The sequence below is a fragment of the Nycticebus coucang genome, chromosome 21, assembly GCF_027406575.1.
Source record: "Nycticebus coucang isolate mNycCou1 chromosome 21, mNycCou1.pri, whole genome shotgun sequence".
In the NCBI taxonomy this organism is placed as follows: Eukaryota; Metazoa; Chordata; class Mammalia; order Primates; family Lorisidae; genus Nycticebus; species Nycticebus coucang.
Genome location: NC_069800.1, coordinates 2867445 through 2892231, shown reverse-complemented (window position 1 = coordinate 2892231; position 24787 = coordinate 2867445). Strand labels below are relative to the sequence as shown.

At 43.2% G+C, this 24787-nt stretch overlaps 1 long non-coding RNA gene across 1 annotated transcript; it reads left to right on the top strand.

Annotated features, from left to right (window-relative positions):
* Positions 1-17789: 17789 nt before the first annotated feature.
* On the top strand, positions 17790-23829 carry LOC128573577 (uncharacterized). Its single transcript, XR_008376487.1, has 3 exons — positions 17790-17809; positions 19612-19724; positions 23721-23829. It is a non-coding gene; the product is annotated as an uncharacterized LOC128573577 (long non-coding RNA).
* Positions 23830-24787: the final 958 nt, after the last annotated feature.

The window sequence follows — 24787 nt, the reverse complement described above, 5'->3', positions numbered from 1 at the left end:
CCCATTTGTCATTTGTGTAAGTCTAGCAATCAAGGCAAGATAGCTTCCGGGGAGTAGAGTCATCAAATGTCCAATCTGGATCACCCAGCCCAGTGGCTTCCAAATTATCCATGGCAGTGCCTTGTCTTTAGACCCAGTTATTTTACAAAAGGCCGATGTGTGACACAGAGGAGCAGCCATACAGTGGCCGTGAGCAGCCCAGGGTCCACTTCCCACTGTGCCCCTCCCCTCTGCCAGGCATCTGGAAAAGGGCTCAGGAGAAACAGTTTGCAACCACAGTCACTTCCTGGTCTTAGACGCGAATACTGGAAACCTCTGGGGAGCTGGTCACTTGCCAAGTCAGAGCCAGGACTGTGGATGTCTCTGAATCCCACCCCAGGTGTCATTCCCTGTTCCTTCTGTGGTTAGTTTAGCCTCGTGAGAGGTGGCTACAAGGAATCAACATCCGAGTCTTCATCAGTGTCACGTGCGTCTGTACTTTGCCCACACAGCACAGGGTAGACACTGGAGAAAAGGAAAGGAGTTCAGACCCCAGACGTTCATGTTAGAAGACACCTGAGTATCTTCGTGGCCCAACTCCTTATTTACGTTGGAAGAAACAAAGATCCAGAAAGGTTGAAATTTGCCCCACATCATGCAGTTGCTTAAAGGTCCCCAGCTGATTATTTAACATAGACAGAAAAAAAAAAAAGAGCTGTCATTGTAAGAGAAAACCACCTCACTTCAAAGCTTTCTTGTAACTAGCTGATGCGTGAAGTTTGGAGATGGTCAACGGTCTCCATGTTTGGAAATGAGAGCCTGACCCCGGCCAGGCATGGGGCAACTTCTGGAAAGAAAAATATGCTTTTGACTTGGAGGCTAAGAAATAGGGTCTTGGGCAATCTCAGACTTTCCCAAATGCAATTATTTCCTTTAGGACAGACTTCATGGGTGCATAGTATGGACAGAAACTCGTGACGTCTTTAGCCTCTGATCCTAGCACCCCTTACACCTATCCTCACGAGAGGCAAATGTTCTATTCTACATGGTAACTGGATTATAACCTGTGGGCTATAATTTCCTTATGACAATGTATTGCCTTTATTATAATTGGACTGTGTTTTCATGAGTTTATTTAAATTGTCACAACTTAAAGTGAGTTCCTCTTAAAATATTAAATGTATTTGTTTGTAGGCAGCCATCAAAGTGGCCACATGCACTGGTCTAACTAAGCCCTTTCTCTAGTCCTTAGGAGAGTATTCCTTTGACCTGAAGTTCTCACCATCAATACCATTATTAAAGAGAGGCCTAGACGTTTCTGCTGCGTGGCCCATGGAAACAGATTTTTTTATAAATATAGGTCCTTTTTTATTCCTTCTTTCAAAAGTGGCATTATGAAATCCAAATTTCCTTATGGTTTTTCTCACATCCTGCCCTGCAGGGAAGGAATCACCAGCAAAAGCTATGTGGGCTGTATCAAGAACCTGGAAATATTTTTTTTTTATATTACTTTTTTTTTTTTTTTATTGTTGGGGATTCATTGAGGGTACAATAAGCCAGGTTACACTGATTGCATTTGTTAGGTAAAGTCCCTCTTACAATCATGTCTTGCCCCCAGAAGGTGTGGCACACACCAATCCCCACCCCTGTCCCTCCTTCCCTCTCTCTGTTTTTCCTCCCCACAATGACCTTAATTGTCATTAATTGTCCTCATATCAAAATTAAGTACATAGGATTCATGCTTCTCCATTCTTGTGATGCTTTACTAAGAATAATGTCTTCCGAGGCGGAGCATGATGGCGGACAGGACGGACGTGTAGCCCACCTCTCCCAAGCCACCAGGTGAGAGGAAAGGCCGTCTGGACCTTCCCTGTCTGTGGATTATTGGAGTGGACAGACAGCTGGAGAAGCCCAGCGAACTGGCAGTTTGCTATATATGAGGGTTAATTTAAAATCACACACTCTGTTGTAGAGAATCTTCCCTGCTCGGCCGTGCCGGCCAGCAGGCCCCTCCCCCACGGAGGTCAGCAGCTTGTAAATGCTGAGAAAATCCAATTGACAAGTAATTAATCCTGAACTGAGGGAGGCATCCGAAAGGAGAGCCACTCAAAACCACAGGGAGCTGGGCAAACTGTTGGACAATTGAAGGGAAGGGATCCTGCCTGGGAAACAGACATTTTGAACTACCCAAAAGGGCAGGCACCTTTCCCCCAGGTGTTGGAGGGAGCTGGCAGTTCAGACTGTGCAGCGAACTGGCAGCCGCCCATCCAAAACTCTGAACCATAAAACTCAGAATAAATCCCACAAGCGCGCCAACCACAGAACGGCTTGAAGCCCAGGACCGGCTTTGGCTTCTGGGGCCACAGAGCAACTGAAGCCGCGGGAACCAGCTACAGGAGACACCGCGGGAACTCAGCACCACTCCCATTATGGCCGATTGCAGTCGCCAGTTTGCAGGGGAACCTGGGAGCAGAGTGGAGGAACTTAGGAAGCGTGGACACCTGCACTGAGTGGGAGAGTCGGTCGCAAGTGCTGTCCCGAGGAGAACAGCCGAGGTTGCACAATTCTTAGGCGACAAACTTTTACAGAAACTCCAAAATGGCGATTGGCCATGGAAGGTGGTTACCATGGTAACGGTATAAACTATAAACCAGGTATAAGTCTCAAAACCACTCACAGCGCCACCTGGTGTCCAGAAAGTATATCGCAGTATGAATATATTCCTACGAAAGTTGATCCCTACAGCAGACATATAGACATTTATAGGTATATTTCTACCACAAGAATATTTTCGCAGTTGGTGCCTTTTTTTTTTTTTTTTGGTTTTCATGGTTTTTTTTTTTTTTGCTGTTGTTTTCTTTTTGTCTGATTTTTCCTCACCATTTTCTTAGAGGAGATTTCGATAATTTTTTATTATTACATTTTATATAGATACATTTTTTCTTTCTATGTCTTCTAATTTTAATTTCTTCTTTCTTCTCACTTAACATTCCTTCTAACACCACTTTTTTCTCTTTTTTTTTCCTTTCTTTCAATTATTTTACGATTATCACTGTTTTTATTTCAGTTGTTCTTATATTGCTGTTGTCGTGGCTATTGCTTGTATGTTTATGTGTTTCCGTCTATCTCTGTATCTTTGGGCCCATGTGCCTGGTAACCTTTGTATCTGTTTATTTGTTCATTTGGACTCAATGAGCTTGGTGTTATGACCTGTAACCCTGAGCTCCTAACACCCCCCCTCCTCTCTCACTCCATGATCTGGAGACCTGCCCCCTCAGGAGTCCAGATTCTTGGGTGAACTCTCAAGAGGTATAGACAGGACCTGGACTGCAGCTGGCCAGTGCTGACACTGTAGCAAAGGAGCGAGAAGACAACGGTCGGCTGAGAGGGAATTAGACTGGAGCGGTGGTGCCCCGAGGTGCAGAGCAACAGCCATCTTCAGCAATAACAAGGCCCACCCCCAGATATCCCATAGCCTCTCCTCCTGTCTTCCTGGGCAACCAGATGAGGCCGAGCATCTTCTCAGATGGCAACCACCATGGAATGGACCTGGGACTGAAACACAGGCCCCGTGAGTAAAGGGTTTTCCTGAGACGGTACCAACCTGGGTGGAACACGGGGACTAGAAAACACACCCGCAGAGCCGGGAAACTCCTAGGGTAGGGCTGATCCAGAGAACTGCTCTACTGAGCCTAAGATGCACCTGGCCCTTAGGGGATCACCAGCCCATAGACAAAGGAGGCCAAGAGGCTACAGCCAACAACTGATCGTGCTGCGAATACAAACCCGCAGGACTAAAGACAGGGCCTGAGACACAGGTTCTGGGAACTCAAATCAGCCTCTCCTCTGCAGAGGAATCTGGGAAGGTCAGAAACAAACTCCCACAGGGTTGTTCCCTTCACCCAGTAACATAAACTAAGGGTGGGGCTGGAACTGAGTGAACACCTCCAGCCTCCATCAAGTGCCCGAGGTTGACAGGCCACACCACTCCCTACTGGATAAAGACAGAGAATAGTGGCCTAGTCGAGCAGACACAGACTACCCTGTGACTTAGGCAGGTGCAAACCCCTGGAGTATCTGCTTACTGCAGACAAACTGACTGGGTCACAGCCCTGTGCAGCTAGCAGAGACTGGGTGTGACAGAGCTGCGAGGAGGGGAAGGAGGCATCAATCTTCCCAGACTGATCTATTTACTGGTGGCTCTTCCTGACTCCACGCAGCACTGGAGCAAGCCTTTTAGAGCAGCCACCAGACCCCTGTGACCCAGTTCCCAGGGACTTCTTGAACTCTCCCACCCGAGGAGCTGCTGACTGAGAAAATTGACTTGGACTTTTTGAACTGAGTCACTCACCAGGGGACTATCCAGGTGGTGCCCTGGGTGTGTGGTTGTAGGAAGGTTTGATTTTCCTTTTCCATTTGTTGCCTGTGGTGGGTGGGGTGACTTAATTGCTGGTATTTCTCCACAGCTGAGACTTCAACCCAGAGTAACTGTTTCACTAGGGTCACATAGAAACCAGCTGAAAACAAGTCAGAACCACTTAGCCCCTCTACACCAAACAGGGCCCCAGTTTCTCAGGCCACAGCACTGTATGGGTCCTCGACAAAACACTAGAGGAAAATCAAAGGGAGTAAAACAATCATGGGGCGGAATCAGCAGAAAAACACAGGTAACAAGAATAACCAGAATAGATCAACCCCCCCCCCAAGAAAAGATACGGCAGATGTAATTGAAGATCCCATTCACAAACAACTGGCTGAGATGTCAGAAATCGAATTCAGAATTTGGATGGCAAACAAGATTAACAAAATGGAATTAGGAATTCGTGGAGAAATTCAAAAGCTGTCTCAAGAATTTAACGAATTTAAAGACACAACCACAAAAGACTTAGACACACTGAAACAAGAATTTGCAGCCCTCAAAGATATGAAAAATACAGTGGAATCCCTTAGTAACAGAATGGACCAAGCAGAAGAAAGGATCTCCGACATCGAAGATAAAGCATTTGAACGCTCCCAAACTCTCAAAGAGGAAGAGAAATGGAGAGCAAAAATGGATCACTCACTCAGAGAGCTCTGGGATATCTCGAAGAAGGCAAATATCCGTCTCATAGGAATTCCTGAAACAGATGAAGTGGCCTCACTGGGCGCAGAGGCCCTTCTGCATGAAATTATGAAAGAGAATTTTCCAGACATGCCTAGAGAACCTGAAATTCAGATAGCAGATAGCTTCAGAACCCTAGCACGACTCAACCCCAATAAGACATCCCCCAGGCATATCATAATTAACTTCACTAAAGTTAATATGAAGGAGAAAATACTCAAAGCTACCAGGAGAAAGAAATCTATTACCTTCAAAGGGAAGAACATTAGAATGACTGCAGATCTCTCTGCTGAAACTTTTCAAGCCAGAAGAGGGTGGTCATCAACATTTAATCTCCTCAAGCAAAATAACTTTCAACCCCGGATCTTGTACCCAGCTAAACTGAGTTTCATTTACGACGGGGAAATTAAATACTTTAATGACATACGTATGCTAAAGAAATTTGCCATAACCAAACCAGCTCTTCAGGATATTCTCAGACCTATCCTCCATAATAACCAACCCAATCCTCTACTACAAAAGTAAACTCACTCAGAAACTTCTGATCAAACTCTAACTTCCACAATGGCAAAAGGATTAAAAATGCCCACTGGACTTTCAAAAAACTCAATACCCCAAATTTCACCAAACTTATCAATGCTCTCCTTTAATGTGAATGGCTTAAACTGCCCTCTAAAGAGACATAGGTTAGCTGACTGGATACAAAAACTCAGGCCAGACATTTGTTGCATACAAGAGTCACATCTTAACTTAAAAGACAAATACAGACTCAGGGTGAAAGGATGGTCATCCATAATTCAGGCAAATGGTATCCAGAAAAGAGCAGGAGTTGCAATTTTATTTGCGGACACAATAGGCTTTAAACCAACAAAAGTAAGGAAGGACAAAAATGGTCACTTCATATTTGTTAAGGGTAAGACTCAATATGATGAGATTTCAATTATTAATATCTATGCACCCAACCAGAATGCACCTCAATTTATAAGAGGAACTCTAACAGACATGAGCAACTTGATTTCCTCCAACTCTATAATAGTCGGCGATTTTAACACTGCTTTGGCAGTGCTGGATCGATCCTCCAACAAAAAGCTGAGTAAAGAAATTCTAGATTTAAATCTAACCATCCAGCATTTAGATTTAGCTGACATCTACAGAACATTTCATCCCAACAAAACTGAATACACATACTTCTCATCAGCCCACGGAACTTACTCCAAAATCGATCACATCTTAGGTCACAAGTCTAACCTCAGCAAATTTAAAGGTATAGAAATTATTCCATGCATCTTCTCGGACCATAATGGAATAAAACTTGAGATGAGTAACAACAGGAATCTGCATACACATACAAAAACATGGAGTTAAATAACCTTATGCTGAATGATAGCTGGGTCAGAGATGAGATCAAGAAGGAAATTGCCAAATTTCTGGAACAAAACGACAATGAAAACACGAACTATCAGAACCTCTGGGACACAGCAAAGGCAGTTCTATGAGGGAAATTTATAGCACTGCAATCCTTCCTCAGGAGAATGGAAAAAGAGGAAGTAAGCAACTTAATTGGACATCTCAAGAGACTGGAAATGGAAGAACAATCCAACCGCAAATCCAGTAAAAGAAAAGAAATAACCAAAATCAGAGCAGAACTAAATGAAATTGAAAACAAAAGAATAATACAACAGATCAATAAATCAAAAAGCTGGTTTTTTGAAAAGGTCAACAAAATAGATAAACCTTTGGCCAACCTAATCAGGAAAAAAAGAGTAAAATCTCTAATCTCATCAATCAGAAATAACACAGATGAAATAACAACAGACTCCTCAGAAATCCAAAAAATCCTTAATGAATATTACAAGAAACTATACTCTCAGAAATACGAAAATTTGAAGGAAATCGACCGTTACTTGGAAACACGTCACCTTCCAAGATTTAATCAAAAACAAGTGGAAATGTTGAACAGGCCCGTATCAAGTTCAGAAATATCATCAACCATGCAAAATCTCCCCAAAAAGAAAAGCCTGGGACCAGATGGTTTCACGTCAGAATTCTACCAAAACTTTGAAGAGGAATTAGTACCTATACTACTCAACCTGTTCCAAAAGGTAGAAAAAGAAGGAAGACTACCCAACACATTCTATGAAACAAATATCACCCTGATCCCCAAACCAGGAAAAGACCCAACAAGAAAAGAAAATTATAGACCAATATCACTAATGAATATAGATGCAAAAATATTCAACAAGATTCTAACAAACAGAATCCAGCAACATATCAAACAAATCACACATCATGAGCAAGTTGGTTTTATCCCAGGGTCTCAAGGCTTGTTCAATATACATAAATCTATAAAGGTAATCCAGCACATAAACAAATTAAAAAACAAAGACCATATGATTCTCTCAATCGATGCAGAAAAAGCTTTTGATAACATCCAACATCCATTCATGATTAGAACACTCAAGAAAATTGGTATAGAAGGGACATTTCTTAAACTGATAGAGGCTATCTACAGCAAACCCACAGCCAATATCATATTGAATGGAGTTAAATTGGAATTATTTCCACTTAGATCTGGAACCAGACAAGGCTGCCCATTGTCTCCATTGCTCTTTAACATTGTAATGGAAGTTTTAGCCACCGCAATTAGGGAAGAAAAGGCGATCAAGGGTATCCACATAGGGTCAGAAGAGATCAAACTTTCACTCTTCGCAGATGATATGATTGTATATCTGGAAAATACTAGGGACTCTACTACAAAACTCTTAGAAGTGATTAAGGAATACAGCAGTGTCTCAGGTTACAAAATCAACATTCATAAATCGGTAGGCTTCATATATACCAACAATAGTCAAGTTGAAAAAACAATTAAGGACTCTATCCCATTCACAGTAGTGCCAAAGAAGATGAAATACTTGGGAGTTTATCTAACAAAGGATGTGAAAGATCTATATAAGGAGAACTATGAAACTCTAAGAAAAGAGATAGCTGAGAATGTTAACAAATGGAAAAATATACCATGCTCATGGTTGGGAAGAATCAACATTGCTAAAATGTCCATACTACCCAAAGCAATATATAATTTCAACGCAATCCCCATTAAAGCTCCACTGTCATACTTTAAAGATCTTGAAAAAATAATTCTTCGTTTTACATGGAATCAGAAAAAACCTCGAATAGCCAAGACATTACTCAAAAATAAAAACAAAGCAGGAGGAATCACGCTACCAGACCTCAGACTATACTACAAATCGATAGTGATCAAATCAGCATGCTACTGGCACAAAAACAGAGAAGTAGATGTCTGGAACAGAATAGAGAACCAAGAGATGAATCCAGCTACTTACCGGTATTTAATCTTTGACAAGCCAATTAAAAACATTCAGTGGGGAAAAGATTCCCTATTTAACAAATGGTGCTGGGTGAACTGGCTGGCAACCTGTAGAAGACTGAAACTGGACCCATACCTCTCACCATTAACCAAGATAGACTCTCACTGGATTAAAGATTTAAACCTAAGACATGAAACTATAAAAATACTAGAAGAGAGTGTAGGGAAAACCCTTGAAGAAATTGGGTTGGGCGAGTTTTTTATGAGAAAGACCCCCCGGGCAATTGAAGCTGCTTCAAAAATACACTATTGGGACTTGATCAAACTAAAAAGCTTCTGCACAGCCAAGAACACAGTAAGTAAAGCAAGCAAACAGCCTTCAGAATGGGAGAAGATATTTGCAGGTTATGTCTCCGACAAGGGTTTAATAACCAGAATCCACAGAGAACTCAAACGCATTAGCAAGAAAAGAACAAGGGATCCCATCGCAGGCTGGGCAAGGGACTTGAAGAGAAACTTCTCTGAAGAAGAAAGGCGCATGGCCTTCAGACATATGAAAAAATGCTCATCATCTTTAATCATCAGAGAAATGCAAATCAAAACTACTTTGAGATATCATCTAACTCCAGTGAGACTAGCCTATATCACAAAATCCCAAGACCAGAGATGTTGGCATGGATGTGGAGAAAAGGGAACACTTTTGCACTGCTGGTGGGAATGCAAATTAATACATTCCTTTTGGAAAGAGATATGGAGAACACTTAAGGATCTAAAAATAGATCTGCCATTCAATCCTGTAATCCCCCTACTGGGCATATACCCAGAAGACCAAAAATCACACCATAACAAAGATATTTGTATCAGAATATTTATTGCAGCCCTATTCATAATTGCTAAGTCATGGAAAAAGCCCAAATGCCCATCAATCCACGAATGGATCAATAAATTGTGGTATATGTACACCATATAATATTATGCAGCCTTAAAGAAAGATGGAGACTTTACCTCTTTCGTGTTTACATGGATGGAGCTGGAACATATTCTTCTTAGTAAAGTGTCTCAAGAATGGAAGAAAAAGTACCCAATGTACTCACCCTTATTATGAAACTAATGTAGGACCTTCACATGAAAGCTATATCCCAGTTATAACCTAAGAATAGGGAGAAAGGGGAAAGGGAGGGGAGGGAGGGGGAAGGGAGGCGGAAGAAGGGGGACTAATGGGATTACACCTGCAGTGCATCTTACAAGGGTATATGTGAATCCTAGTAAATGTGGAATGTAAAGGTCTTGGCAAAATAACTAAGAAAATGCTACAAAAGCTATGTTAACTAATGTGATGAAAATGTGTCAAACGATATATGAACCAAGTGTATGGTGCCCCCTGATCATACTAATGTACAGCTATGGTTTAATAAAAAAATAAATAAATAAATAAGAAAAAAAGAATAATGTCTTCCACTTCCATCCAGGTTAATATGAAGGATGTAAAGTCTCCATTTTTTTTAATAGCTAAATAGTACTCCATGGTATACATATACCACAGCTTGTTAATCCATTCCTGGGTTGGTGGGCATTTATAATAATAATAAAATAAAAGAGAGAAGTAGATATTGTAATATTTTATATTATTTTTATTATAAACTACTCAGTGAGCACCAAATATTTATTGCTTTACCTACAGAGAAAGTGAAAAGAATGAGGTGTTAATCATTCATGCAGAATGAATTCATAAAGTCATTCTCATTGTAATATATTTCCATTAAAAGGAAAAGGTCTATTAATTTCGTTGAGCCTTCTTCTAGGTATTAGGTTTAGAAAGTAGAGTGAACTACTTGGCATTGAAATTAATAGCATGTAGTACATCTAGGATTAACAATATGAAAATTTGTTGAAATTTTTATTTTTTCCTTTTCTTATCTCCTATTATCTCATTTTTACATTGAGATGCTATATTAGAATAAAAATTTCATGCTTTCCAATTTGCATTTTTCCTCCTAAGTTTGTGATAAATTCAATTTTCTCTATTAGAACAATCGGAGCACTAAGTATAGTTAATAAAATAATAAATATGTAGAATATAAATTACATTTAATTTTTTTAATTTAATTTATATTTTTTATTTCAGATTTAAAGGGTACAATTAGGTTACATTATTTGCATTTGTTAGGTAAAGTCCAGGTTGTAGTTGTGCCCCTCCTCCAGGGCATAATATACGCTTACATTGTGCCTGTTACGCGAGAGCACACCAATCTCCCTCCATACTCCCCCCACCATCCCTTTCCTCCCCCTCACTTGAGTTTAATTGTGTTTTTCTCTCATGTGCTCGTGTATTTGTTCATCCACGGATTTCATATTAGTATTAAGTACATTTGGATACTTGCTTTTCCATTTTTGTGATACTTTATTAGGGAGAATGTTCTCTGACTCTATCCAGAATAATTTCCATTTTAAATTAATATTATATATATAATATGCCTTTAATGCTAATAACATTATGCTAAATTCAACTTAATTTTTCTTAATCATAAAATACTTTGAGGTATATAATTATTATTAATATCAAGGTCATTATAATTAATATTTTATGCATTAAAATACCAATTACAGCTTGATTAACTGAAATAAAGATGAGGAAAAGTCCATTTAGAAGCTAAAATCCAAATTATAATCACGTTGATTACAATATTGTACAGTGATTTAAATGTAAGTTTATCATACTATTACTCAATATTTAAGAATACATTTATTATGCAACAGAAAAAAAAAAAGAACCTGGAAATATCCAGGTCGACCTTTGATTTACTCAGAAATTCCTATGGAGTGAGAAAAGGTTGTATGTTGGAGGTAGGAAACATTTAATTGATGTTGGAATGAGTTTTTATAAATATCCACTGATGTAGCAAAATAATAACATAACAAAATCTAAACCAGTGGGGTGGATAGAATGGAGAAAATGGGGAAGCCCAGCGGCAATGGGGAGTCGGCCTGTGGCTGGAAACTCACGGCTCCTCTTATCCCCTCTGACCAGTCCATCTGAAGTGTTAGCCTCTTAAGAGGCAGCTATGTTGAGTTGCCATCCAAGTCTTTGACCCTAGAATCGGAATTGCTGGCCGTATTTGCCACCAAGAACAGCAGTGGCATCATCCTGGCTGCCCTTGGCAGGGACGTGGAGCTTCAGGGTCCTGGGCAGGCCCACGTGGTGAGTAGTTCCCCTGCCGCCCGGCTGCATGCTCCTAAACTTTTGGTGTGTTCCTGGTTGTTTATGAGTATGTATTTTTTTTTAATTTTTTTATTAAATCATAACTGTATACAATGATATGATTATGGGGCATCATACACTCACTTCATAAACCATTTGACACATTTTTATCACAGTGGTTAACATAGCCTTTCCAGCGTTATCTCAGTTACTGTGCCAAAACATTTATATTCTACATTTACCAAGTTTCGCAAATACCCCTGTAATATGCACCACAGGTGTGATCCCACTGATTCCCCTCCCTCTACCCACCCCCCCTTTCCCACTTCCCCCTATTGTTAAGTTGTAGCTGGGTTATAGCTTTCATGTGAGAGTCCCAAATTAGTTTCACAGTAGGGCTGTGTACATTGGGTATTTTTTCTTCCATTCTTGGGATACTTTACTAAGAAGAATATGTTCCAGCTCCATCCATGTAAACATGAAAGAGGTAAAGTCTCCATCTTTCTTTAAGGCTGCATAGTATTCCATGGTATACATATACCACAATTTATTAATCCATTCGTGGATGCGGAGAAAAGGGAACACTTCTGCACTGCTGGTGGGAATGCAAATTAATACATTCCTTTTGGAAAGATATATGGAGAACACTCAGAGATCTAAAAATAGATCTGCCATTCAATCCTGTAATTCCTCTGCTGGGCATATACCCAGAAGACCAAAAATCACAACATAACAAAGATATTTGTACCAGAATGTTTATTGCAGCCCAATTCATAATTGCTAAGTCATGGAAAAAGCCGAAGTGTATTTTTAATAAGTAAAAGTTACATCGCTGAGTGCCGTTCTCTTTTGAATCAGTGATGTCCTGTGCTGTGCAATCCATCCTTCTTGTCCAGTGACTTAGGAAAAGACACTTGCCATCCACCTGTAATTTTTGTGAAAACACATTCGGCGAGCACACACTGAGTTGTCCTCCATGCGTCATGGTCCTTAGTTTTCATTCTAAGGTGAAACAGCAGTCCTTCAGTGCTGTTCAGATCTTCAGTCTACTGCTCTAAGGCAGGGTTTTCTTCATCTGCTATAGTAGTGATTTTCAACCAGAGTACTGTGAAAAATTTTAAAGATAATGAATTATTTCCCGAAGAAGTTTAAAGCACAGTGAGTATATTCTCTTTCTTTACTTTTCTTTTGATCAACATAATTTCAGTATGCCGTGGAAGTTTAACTATAGGTTCAAGTATGACATGAGATAAAAAAAGGTTGAAACACATTGCTTGAACAATTTGAAAGGATCGAAAGAGCAGCAAGGGGCGGCACCTGTGGCTCCATGGGTAGAGTGCCGGCCCCATATACGAGGGTGGCGAGTTTGAACCCAGCTCCGGCCAAACTGCAACAAAAAAATAACCGGGCTTTTGATGGGCGCCTGTACTTCCAGCTACCCGGGAGGCTGAGGCAAGAGAATCACCTATGCCCAGGAGTTGGAGGTTGCTGTGAGCTGTGACACCATGGTGCTCTAGTGAGGGCAATAAAGTGAGACTCTGTCTCTAAAAAAAAAAAAGAAAGAAAGAGCAGCAAGAGAGTCATAGCCTGTGATGAGCACATTGAGCAAGCGCCAGGAGAGGAACGAGGACAGGGTTCCATGTTCATGTTGCCATATTTATATTCCATTTTAGGAGCGTAGGTGATACTTACCCTCTGCTCAAACTTGCACCTGTCACATGATTTGGAGAAACTTAGAGATTGCTAGTGTATTGTGTTAACGAAGTGGAGCCTGTCTTAACCGCAGTGTACTGGGGACCTTCTTTACTGTACAAGACACTTTACAGACATTGCTGCATAAGGATGATGGCCACCTGCAAGGCAGATGCTGCTGCTTACATTTTGTTGAGGAAGAAATGGATTCAGAGAGCCCAGTTTATGTGCCCAAGGTCACACAGCTGTTGTGACATCTGTTTATAGACGCCAAGCATGTCACAAGCCACTTGGCGAAGAAGGGCTGATAAGGACTAACATTGGTTTGGGACTCCATTGATCATTTCATTTTAAAATATTTTTTCAGTTCTTCTTTAAAAAGTTGAACTGAAAAACTTTTTTTTTGTTTTGAGACAGTTTCAGCTGTCACCCTGGGTAGAGTGCTGTGGCATCACAGCTCACAGCAACCTTCAACTTGGGCTCATGATCCTCGTGCCTCAGTTTTCCTATTTTAGTAGAGATGGGGTCTCGCCTTTTGCTCAGGCTTGTCTCGAACTCATGAGCTCAAGCAATCCCCCCACCTCAGCCTCCTAGAGTGCTAGGATTACAGGCATGAGCCACCACAACCAGCCTGAAATTTATATAAAATTAATCATTGTAGAGTAAATAAGTCAGTAGCATTTAGCACACCCACGGTGCCACAAGGCCACCTTCTCTGTTTATTTCTAAACATTTTCATCACCCAAAATAGCAGTCTGGGACCATTAAGCAGTCACTCCCTGTGCCCCTCTCTCCCCACCCCTGCGTTTTGTCTTTAAGGATGAATTTGCCTATTCTGGATGTTCCATATGAATAGAGTCACACCACGTGTGATCGTGTCGTTCACCTAGCCCGTCTTTGAGTATGTCCACACTGTCATATGTAAGGTCTTAATTCTTCATTCTTTTTTTTTTTTTTTTTTTTTTGGCCCGGGCTGGGTCTGAACCCGCCACCTCCAGCATATGGGGCCAGCACCCTGCTCCTTTGAGCCACAGGCGCCACGCAGATCTTCGTTCCTTTTTATGGCTGACTAGTATCCCACTGTGTGAACCTCTCACAGTTTATCATTTGCTTCCTTGATACATGGGATTATTTCTGCTTTTTGACTATTATGACTAATGCTGCCAGGAAGTGTTTGAGGCCCTGTTTTCAAGTCTTCTGAGTGCATACCTAGGAGAAGAGCTGTTGGTCATATGGTAATTGTATATTTGACTTTTGGAAACCTGCCAGACTGTTTCTGAGCCAGCAAAAACAGAGTAGTATCGTCCAGTAGTAACAAGGGTATTGTGAAACACCCCCATTCCAGTTCTTCTGGTGGCGTTATGAATTGTTATACCTATTTTCAATATGGCAAAATGATTTTAAGAGCTTTAAACATTGTCAAACTTTAGTTCCACTTTTAGAAATGTTAGAAACAATTTCATGGGCAAAAAAATTTAAATATTCATGTGGATGATAATAAATTATTAAATTGAAACTACTTTAAATGTTATTGATTAAAGCGACAAATTTATAATCTGTCTACTTATTGTACATAATGTAGCAATAAAGAATCCGTGTGACGGCAATGCAGACATGGAAACATGTGGTGGTATGTGTAGTGGTAACAGCATAAGGCAGAATGTAAATTACATGAAGGGATTAGAAAGTAACACGATAAATTTAAAATAGTTGTGTTCAATGATGAGAGTCTTAAGGAATTGCTTGCTTGATGTTAATATTCCCATGTTACCTTGGTAAGATGGAAATTTTTTAAATCCTATACTAACGAGCTTTTTTCTGGCTAATTCTCTGCACACTCCTGCCCCCAGCCCTTCTCCATTCTGCTGATTCAGGGCCATGTTGAGGTTCACATAGGTCTTAGGGACAGGTCCAGCCTGAGGAAAGCCCTCCTACACTCTCCCACAGGCACCTACAGCAATGGACAGCCGCATTCCATCTCCTTGGTTAGGAATCGGAGGTACTGTCCCCACAGCAAGGCGTGTGTCATGAGGGGGTGGGGACCTCACCAGGGCTTCCAGCAGAAACATTGTCCTGGCACCCTGTGCAGTTAAATGACTGGCATGATTAGCATTCCAAATAGTTGTAGAAGCCAAACCTTGCCAGACAGCTCCTTATGAGATGTTTGTGCTATTTCTATAATTGAACAACTTTATCCTTGCCCTTTTTTGAAACTCAATATAAATTATATTGGATTAATTCTGTGGCAAAGAGCATTGTGGTATCAATAAATAGTATTATATCAATAGTAAATAGTACAGTAATAAGTAGGTTATGTCAACATTCCTGTATATTTCCCTCCAAAACTCTAGAGCAAACATTTGAAAAGTATACTGGACATTTTCATCATAGGTAAAGAGGTAAAATTATACTGTTCTCAAAAAAGTAGTCAAATTCAATGATTTTTGTTAACATTGCACTCATTACTGAAGAATTTTCAGTTGTAAGTTTTAATCTTTAAGATTCACCTTTTGTTCTGACATGTCATATTAAAATTTGTCTTCCAGGAACTTTTATTATTCAGTAAGAACTTTGCTGGGATTGTGTGTTAAAATGGGCCATTGTTTTATTATAGTTAAAGATTTTCATTTATTTTCTCCTTTGATCTTTTAGAATTATCACTGTTAAATTGGCTGAGACCAATCCTGTGGAAATGAACTTGGGTCCATTAGCAGAAAGCAGGACTATAAATGTGTCTAACCTGTACCTAGGGGGCATTCCTGAGGGTGAGGGGACCTTGGTACTCAGAATGAGAAGCTCGTTCATTCCATGGCTGCATCAGAAATCTGATCTTTAACCTGGAGTAAGTGAAACTGTGCTCTCTGCATGTTTTTGCATTTTCTGACCTTCAACAGTGAGTGCTAACGCTAACCTGCAGTCTAATTTTGTTGTTTGAGATTGCCTAAAATTTTAAAAGTTCCTGAAGAACATATGAACCCCGTTTGTCTATCATAGAAATCCCCACAAATGGACTTTATTGGATTCAAATGATTGACAGGTACAGTCACCTTACTTTCAAATAAAAGATGGAATCTTAGCTCCACACACAATTATCCATAAATAGCTGGGGTTAAATATATTTTTGATAAGCACTTAAAAGAAGATAGATTTTATAATACAAATTTCTGCATTGTTTTTACAATTAGGCTACTAGCAGCTTCAGATTATTAATGGTTCCCCTGAAAGCAATTACTGTATAATTAAGAACTGGAAGCCTCCATCCCATGTGTGGTGGGCTTGTGATGATTCATTCCTCCTTGCTGACCCTCTGCCCACGGTCAGCGTGCTGAGCAGACCCAACACATGCTCTGCCCTGCAGGGCCATTGTCTGCTTGGGGGAAACTGGATGTGAGCTGATGAGATTGGGATCTCTCCCGCCGAACCACTGACTTGCCACTCGATCTTTAGCAAGAACTTGGATCTTTCAAGATCACAGCATCTTTCCCCATGAAATTACCTCTTACGGGTCCCTGAACCGGGCAAGAATACAAATGTATTCATGGATTTCAACATGATTACAATGTCGGAGCCTAGGTTTAGCTATTTCTATAGACTTATATTTAGTCACCTGTTGTCTATTTATTCTTTCCCTCACTGGAGAGTCATCTTCATGCGCCTTAAAGCTGTGAGGCTATGGACTCCACATCTCTTGTGGTTCCCAGGCATGTCCAGGAAAGTGCCACAGGGTCACATGCAGGTGCAGGACTTGGTGCTGGAGCTGCGTAGTGAAGGAGCGTGTGACGAGGGAAGCCCACAACCTCCCTTGAGGGGACATCAGTGTTCAGCTGAGGTCACTATGCAGACAGGTAGAAACCAGAGCATGAACGTGGCCATAGGGCAGCCCAGTGAAGGCTGCAGGAAGTGTGTCAGCTCCGGAGCGGCTCTCGCAGGGCGCACAGGAAGGGCCTGGGGTAGTGTTTCAAGAAGCATCAAACAAGAAAGTACCGGGTGTCCCAAAAGTCACCATGCATAGGAAAAATGGAAAATCATAGCTAAATATACCTTTGTTTAGAAAATGTTCATTACAAAATTTTACAAAAAGGTGGCCAACATGTAGAGAATATTTTGTAAATATTTTGTAAAATTGTGTAATGAACATTTTATGAATAAAGATGCATTCAGCTATAATTTCCTTTTTTTTATGTTTGATGACTTTTGGGACATCCCTGTGTATAACATGATCTATCCAGACTCTCAGGCATGCTGAAGAATGGTCACTCTGATCACTCCAAGAGAAACAGATTCATTGTTTCTTATGGATTTTAATTGTACACTAATTACATGACACAGTTTCTGGTTTGTGATATCCTAATTTTGAAACTCTCCCTTGTTTGTGCCTAGACTTTTGGATTTCACCAGTGCAGTTGGCTCTGAACAAGTGGACTTGGACACCTGCTTGCTTGCACAAAGGCCTAAGCTGGCTTTTCTTGGCGAGGACGGGGAGCGCCTGCCAGAGCCCCAGGTGTTCCCGGTGAGAGCAGCCTCCTTTTTTTTTTTAATTAAATCATAGCTGTGTACATTGATATGATCATGGGGCATCACACACTAGCTTCATAAACCGTTTTACACATTTTCATCACACTGGTGATGTTCCTGAGGTCCTGTCAAAAAAGGCGAGAGGAGACCAGAGGGGGTTAAAATAGGGCCTGGTGATAAAGGTATTGTGAGAGGAGGAGCTGGGTCCATGATAACAATCAGAGCAGCATAAGGTGTTGGAAGGCGCTCCCAGCAAACTGATGGGTGACATGGCCCATCATTTCTGTGTCTCAGGCCCCAATGCTCAGGGACCCTAACTAAGCTGATACACAGCAAGCTTTTTTCCAAGGTTCTAGAAGGATTTATTATCACTTTAGATCAGTGATTTTCTCTCTTTTTGGGGTGTGTGTGAGACAGTCTCACTCTGTCACCCTGGGTTGAGTGCCATGGTGTCATCATAGCTCATAGCAACCTTAACCTCTTGGATTTAAGCCATCCTCTTGCCTCAGCTTCCCAAGTAGCTGGGACTACAGGAACCTGTCACAGCACCCAGCTAGTTTTTCTATTTTTCGTAGAGGTCGGGTAGAGACCAGCCTCTTGGTCAGGCTGGTCTGGAACTCCTGAGCTCAGGCAATCCACCTACCTTTCTTGGCCTCCCAGAGTGCTGGGATTACAGGCATGAGCCACACCCCCAGCCTAGATCAGTGATTTTTCAACCGGTGTGCCGTGGCACATTGGTGTGCCGTGAGAGGATCTTAGGTATACTGGGAAAATTTTTAAAGATCATGAATTAAATTATTTTTGAAAGAAGCTCAAAGCACAGTAAGTATATTCCTTTTGTTACTCGTTTCTTCATCAACATAATTTAAGTGTGCCACGGAAGTTTAGCTCTAGGTCGGAGTATGCTCTGAGATAAAAAGGTTGAAACACTGGTTTAGATATAAGCAGGAAATCATGAAAATATGTACTTAATGTAAGCCATTATACATACCTTCATTGCTTAAGAAATTTTTAAGAGATTTAATTCACTTAGGAAAAGCCAGTTTGGGGCAAGCAGTTTTTAATGGCAATCGCTGTTATTTTCCATTTTCTCCCCCTTCTATTTCTTGGTCCAAAGCGTGCACTCGAATAATTTAAAAGATGATGCAATTGACCCAAAGCAGTGCTTTCCAAGCAAGGCCTGTCTTTGAGTTCACGATGGTTTTCTGTGGTGGCATCTGCCTTGGGAACGGTCTGGCAGCCTGAACATGCTGTGGCACCGTCCCTGGGTTTCTATCCCCTGCCCCAGGGTTTAGGAGCTCTTCCCATCCGCTCCTCTTATCTGCACCTTGTTCCTGTCGATGTGAACTCAGATGCGTAGAACTCTGAGCCTTGTGAGACCTGTGAGACCCGATACCTGTGGGCTCTTCCAGTTTCCCGGTGCCTGTGCTACGTGGACCCTGGGCTGCTGTGTCCTCAGGGGCATTCCCAAAGACCGGGACCATGATGGGGGTGGAGAGAACATGGCAAAGCCTCTGCCCTTAGGGCTGTTGAAAATTGGGGGAGGGACTTCAGCCTCCTTTTGAATTTAAGTGAACTTGAGATGGCTTCAGGCACCTCTGTCTAATCATCTGATTAATGTGAGAGGTAAGGGCTGACCAGGGCCTCACTGAAACTGAAGATGAAGGGAGTGTAGACACCCATTCATGGTGCTGTGCCCTTAGATGATGGCTTCTGAGATGTTTTTCTCATGGAAGAAACATGTGTTACCAGGGCCGTGGCTGCAGGTGGCTGAATGTCCCCATGCGTCCCTTTCAGGAGCAGTGTGCGGTTTACGCCCCTCTAGAGTATGTGCCCGGCACCCACCAGTTCGGCCTGACGCAGAGCAGCCACATGGCATTGCCTTTCAATCAGTCTGGCATCAGGAAGAGGTAGGTGTTGTTCTGGGGTCCCTATGGGGCATGTCTCACGGATGAATGAGTCATAGGCCTGTTCTTCAGCAATAGGCTCTTCTCCAAAAGAACGTTTTCATTTGATGATTGGGGGCTGACTAGCAACCTAACAGCAGCTGTATAAAGGCAGAGATAGGAGCTGTGTGGGTACAGACCCTACGCCTTAACCGCTGTGGGCTCCGCCTTACCCCTCCTGGATGTCGGCAGCTTACCGCCCCTCTGTGTGTGTAGGGAGGCATGTGGCTGTCTGAATCAGTCTTCCTTCTGAATCCCAAGCCCGGATCAAGCATCGTCTGGCCTTCTACTCCCTTCTACTTTGAGCATTCACTAATCAGATTCAGTTGTCTCCCCAAATGTTTCGCTATGGCCCCCAAATCTGTAGTGCTCCGTGTTCCTATGGCCTTCGTACCTGCTGGGAATCCTACTGTTCTACTGATCTCCAGGCCTGCAGCTCCTCTGTCTCTCAGACCTCAGATCACCCCAGGCCTACCCGCAGCCCTGCAGCACTCTGGGCCTTTCCCTGCGCACACGGCTCAGACCCAGGCTCACCCTCTCTCTTTTGCAGCTCCTGCCTTTGCTCTCTGGGACTTCACCAGCCTCCCTGCCCCTAGCCTTTCAGTGTTCTGGTTCCAGCTGCTCCCACAGGCAGACCTGTGACTTCTTCATAAGAGTCCATCCCCCTTCCCAGTCTGGACTGTAGCAGCCTCCTGCTAGCCGATCTCTTCCTCCTTATCTCGCCCCTTCCTGGTCCTACAGTGCTTCCGTGATGTGGAGGCCTCTAGGCTGCGATTCATCCTCTTCTGAGGGGGTCTAGGCCACTGCCACAAGTGTGCCACTGCAAACTCCCTCACCACCACCACCACCCCCAGCTGCTCCACTGCGGGAGCCCAGGTGAAACCCAGCACTTTGCCTTCTCTATGCTGGGACCCAGGCTGGAGACCCAGGCTGGGCTCTGCTCACCTCCTGCCTGACTGGTCTGACTTCAACTCCATGACCACCAATCTCAGGCAGAGCCTCCAAACTGTGTGGAGAGCTGCTGCATTCCCCAATGTTCTCCTGGTTTATTTTCCATAACTCCTTACTCATCACTGCTCTCTTTTGTTTTTTGAGACAGTCTCACTCAGTTTCCCCAGTCTGTAGTGCCATGGTGTCATAGCTCACAGCAACCTCAAACTCCTGGACACAAGCAATCTTCCTGCCTCAGTCTTCTGAGTAGCAGGGACTAGAGGTACCCACCACAAAGCCCGGATAGTTTACCTATTTTTAGTACAGACGGTGTCTTCCTCTTCCTCAGGCTGGAGTTCAAGAACTCCTGAGCTCAAGAAATCCTCCTGCCTCAGTCTCCCACAGTGCTGGGATTTCAGGCAGCAGCCACTGCGCCACTCACAACTTTTAAATGTCAGAGCTCTACATACCTGCCGACCTCTTTTCACACCCCAGCTAGTGACTTGCCTCATTGAGAGGACAGAACTCCTCCTGTCCACTACCAAAAAGAGAAGCCGCCGGCTTTGTTCCCAGCCCTGAGTCCCATCTGCTGCATGGATGGAGGGTTCTGCCCCCTGGACCCCATTACTCCTCTCCTCACTCGGACGCCTGCAGAAGCCAGTCCTCCCTCCCTAATGCATGACTCCCACCAGACACAGCCCCGTCAGCCTGCTATCCTCAGTCATAGAAGAGCAGCAAACCCTTGTACTGGATATCAGCTCGCTATTTCACTCAGATAACAAGATATACTTGGTGACAGTTACCCTATGAGGAAGTTTGTTTTTTTTGTTTGTTTGTTTTTTGAGACAGAGTCTCACTTTGTTGCCTGGGTAGAGTACCGTGGTGTCATAACTCACAGCAACTTCAAACTCTTGGGCTCAAGTGATTCCCTTTCCTCATTCTCCCGAGTAGCTGGGACTACAGGTACCCAGCATAATGCCTGGCTATTTTCAAAGACAAAGTCTTGCTCTGGCTCAAGCTGGTCTTGAACCTGTGAGCTCAGACAGTCCACCCGCCTCAACCTCCCAGAGTGCTGGGATTACAGGCGTGAGCCACCAGGCTGGCCGGAAGATATTCTTGTTATCATTATTTTATAGGTAAAGACATGGAGGCACAGGGCGCTCAAAGTCACATAGCCAGTAAATGGTAGAGCTGGGTTCAAACCTGGCCTTGTGGCTCCAGCATCTGTGCCTGTGCAGGGGACGCTCATCCTGAGACCTCCGTGGAAGCCTCAAACCATGGATGGTACTGAACCCTCCATGCATTGTTTTCTCCTATATGTGCGCACCTAGGATAAAGTTGAATTTATAAGTTAGGCACAGGAAGAGAGTAACAACAAGTAGCTATTAATGGAGCCAACTAAAAGGATATGTTGGCATCACTCCTGTTGCACTATGGGGCAAATGTTCAGTAAAACAAGGGTGCCTGGAACACAAGCAGTGTGATCCACTACAGGTGATCTGAGGACTGAAGCAAAACTACTGAGGGAGCACACAGGTGGCGTAGACACGTGGACCCGTTGCCTTGGTTGACTGTGGATAACCATGGATAACCATGGGTAAGGGGGCTGCTGGCGCCGCTATGCTCTGTCCCTGCTATAGAACCCTAACTTCTGAGACAGAGACTCCCCAGGAGGCTTGACACCCACCTCCACACACATGTCCTGAGGTAGTGTAGCTCTGTCTCACAGCAGGGCTTCTGGAAGAGTGGCCTTACGTGGCTGTCTGTCCTTCCATCAGGGATCATTCCCTCCTCTAACCACACAATCAGCCTCCCCTGCTCCCCTCTGGGCTCTCAAACTGACTTGCTGGCCACTCAGCCCAGCTCTCCTGGACCCCCGCCACGGCCCCCTGGCTCTCTGCCTGTGCCGCATTCAGTCTCCTTTGCCTGGTCCATCCCACACATCCTCCTGTGGTGGCTGAGTTCCAGTGGTTTTAAAATACCACCTAGATAGGGAAACACCCTCCTGTCCTCTATGACACCTCTGAGGGGACTCAGGGGTACAGGGACAGTGAGCCTCACCCAGCAGCAGGGACTTCCCTCCTCCCCAGACCTGCCCTGCTGCTCTTTACTATGTCAGCACCAAAGCCTAGACCTACAGATTATTTTACTATTTTTTTTCACTCCCCGAACCGAGTCTTATCAGCGAGCCCTCTTACTTCTTCCTCCAGAACTTTCCCTGAATCAGTTCAGCTCCTCCGTGTCCCCACTGCCACCTGGTCTAAGTAAGCCCCCTTGTTCGTGTGGACCATTGTGACAGCTGCCTGGTGGCCCTGTTTCACCTGATTTGTTCTTCACACCAGAGGATCTTTTAAAGATGTCAATCAAGTCACACCCACTTCCTCCTCTAAACCACCCCCGTAACTTCCCACTGTGTTTAAAATAAAGTCGGAATACACCCAGCTCCTCCCCAGCATTACAGAGCTGCCCCTCCCTCCCTCTTTCCCTGTGTGCTCCAGCGACTGACCATGGTGGTCCTTCTGAGGAAGGCCTGATGCCACTTCCCTCCACCCCCGCATGGCCACAGGTGGGGTTCCTGGCTGCTGACCATAAGCGAATTAATTTGATGGTCTCTGTGTCACCCTCACCCAGGGTGACAACTTTTCCTGCTCAGCTCTGTGGGGCTTGCTGTTTTGGAAAGCTCTCAGCTGAAATAACACCTTCCAGAATTATCTGAATATTTAGTGGAGCCTCTATGGGATGAAACCATGGCTCCCTGAAGCATCTCTGGTGTCAGTACCAGGAGAAGGGATCGCCCTCTTTGTTCATTGCTCTATCCTTATCCCAGAAAAGCTCTGGCACACACGGGGACAAGCTAACCATTTATTAAATGAACGGGTGTGTGAATGAATGGATCATGGCTCTCCTGAGATACTCCACATAAATGCTGGAATGGCTGTCAGATTCTTTCTCTGAGGTTACTCCTTCCTGAGTAAGGCTCCTGTCCCCCAGGCTCTCGGTGCAGCTGAGCCTCCGCACCTTCGCCTCCAGCGGCCTTGTCTACTACGTGGCTCACCAGAACCAGGTGGACTGTGCCATGCTGCAGCTGCACAGCGGCCACCTCCACTTCATCTTTGATCTCAGCAAAGGCAGAACAAAGGTCTCCCACCCAGCGCTGCTCAGTGATGGCAAGTGGCACTCGGTAAGTCCCCAAGAGGCCTGCGGCCTGCCTGTCACTGGGGCTCACTCCATTATGCCCCCCCTTTTTATTAAATCACAGTTGTGTACATCACTGCCAATGATGGGGCACCATACACTGGTTTTATAGACCGTTTGACACATTTTCATCACACTGGTTAACATAGCCTTCCTGGCATTTTCTTAGTTATTGTGTTAAGACATTTATATGCTACATTTACTAAGTTTTGCATGTACCCTTGTAAGATGCACCACAGGTGTAATCTCACCAGTCATGCTCCCTCCACCCCCTTCCTCCCTTCCTCTCCTCTCTCTCCCCCTTCCTCATATTCGTAGGTTATAACTGGGTTATAGCTTTCATATGAAAGCCGTAAATTAGTTTCATAGTAGGGCTGAGTACATTGGATACTTTTTCTTCCATTCCTGAGATACTTTACTAAGAAGAATATGTTCCAGTTCCATCCATGTAAACATAAAAGAGGTAAAGTCTCCAACTTTCTTTAAGGCTACATAATATTACATGGTGTGCATATACCACAATTTATTAATCCATTCATGGATGGATGGGCACTTGGGCTTTTTCTATGACTTAGCAATTATGAATTTGGATGCAGTAAACATTGTGATACAAATATCTTTGTTTTAATGTGATTTTTGGTCTTCTGGGTATATACCTAGTAGAGGAATTATAGGATTGAATGGCATATCTATTTTAGATCTCTAAGTATTCTCCAAACATCTTTCCAAAAGGAATGAATTAATTTGCATTCCCACAAGCAGTGTAGAAGTGTTCCCTTTTCTCCACATCAACACCAACATCTCTGGTCTTGGGATTTTGTGATACAGGCTAATCTTACTGGAGTTAGATGATACCTCAAAGTAGTTTTGATTTGCATTTCTTTGATGATTAAAGATAATGA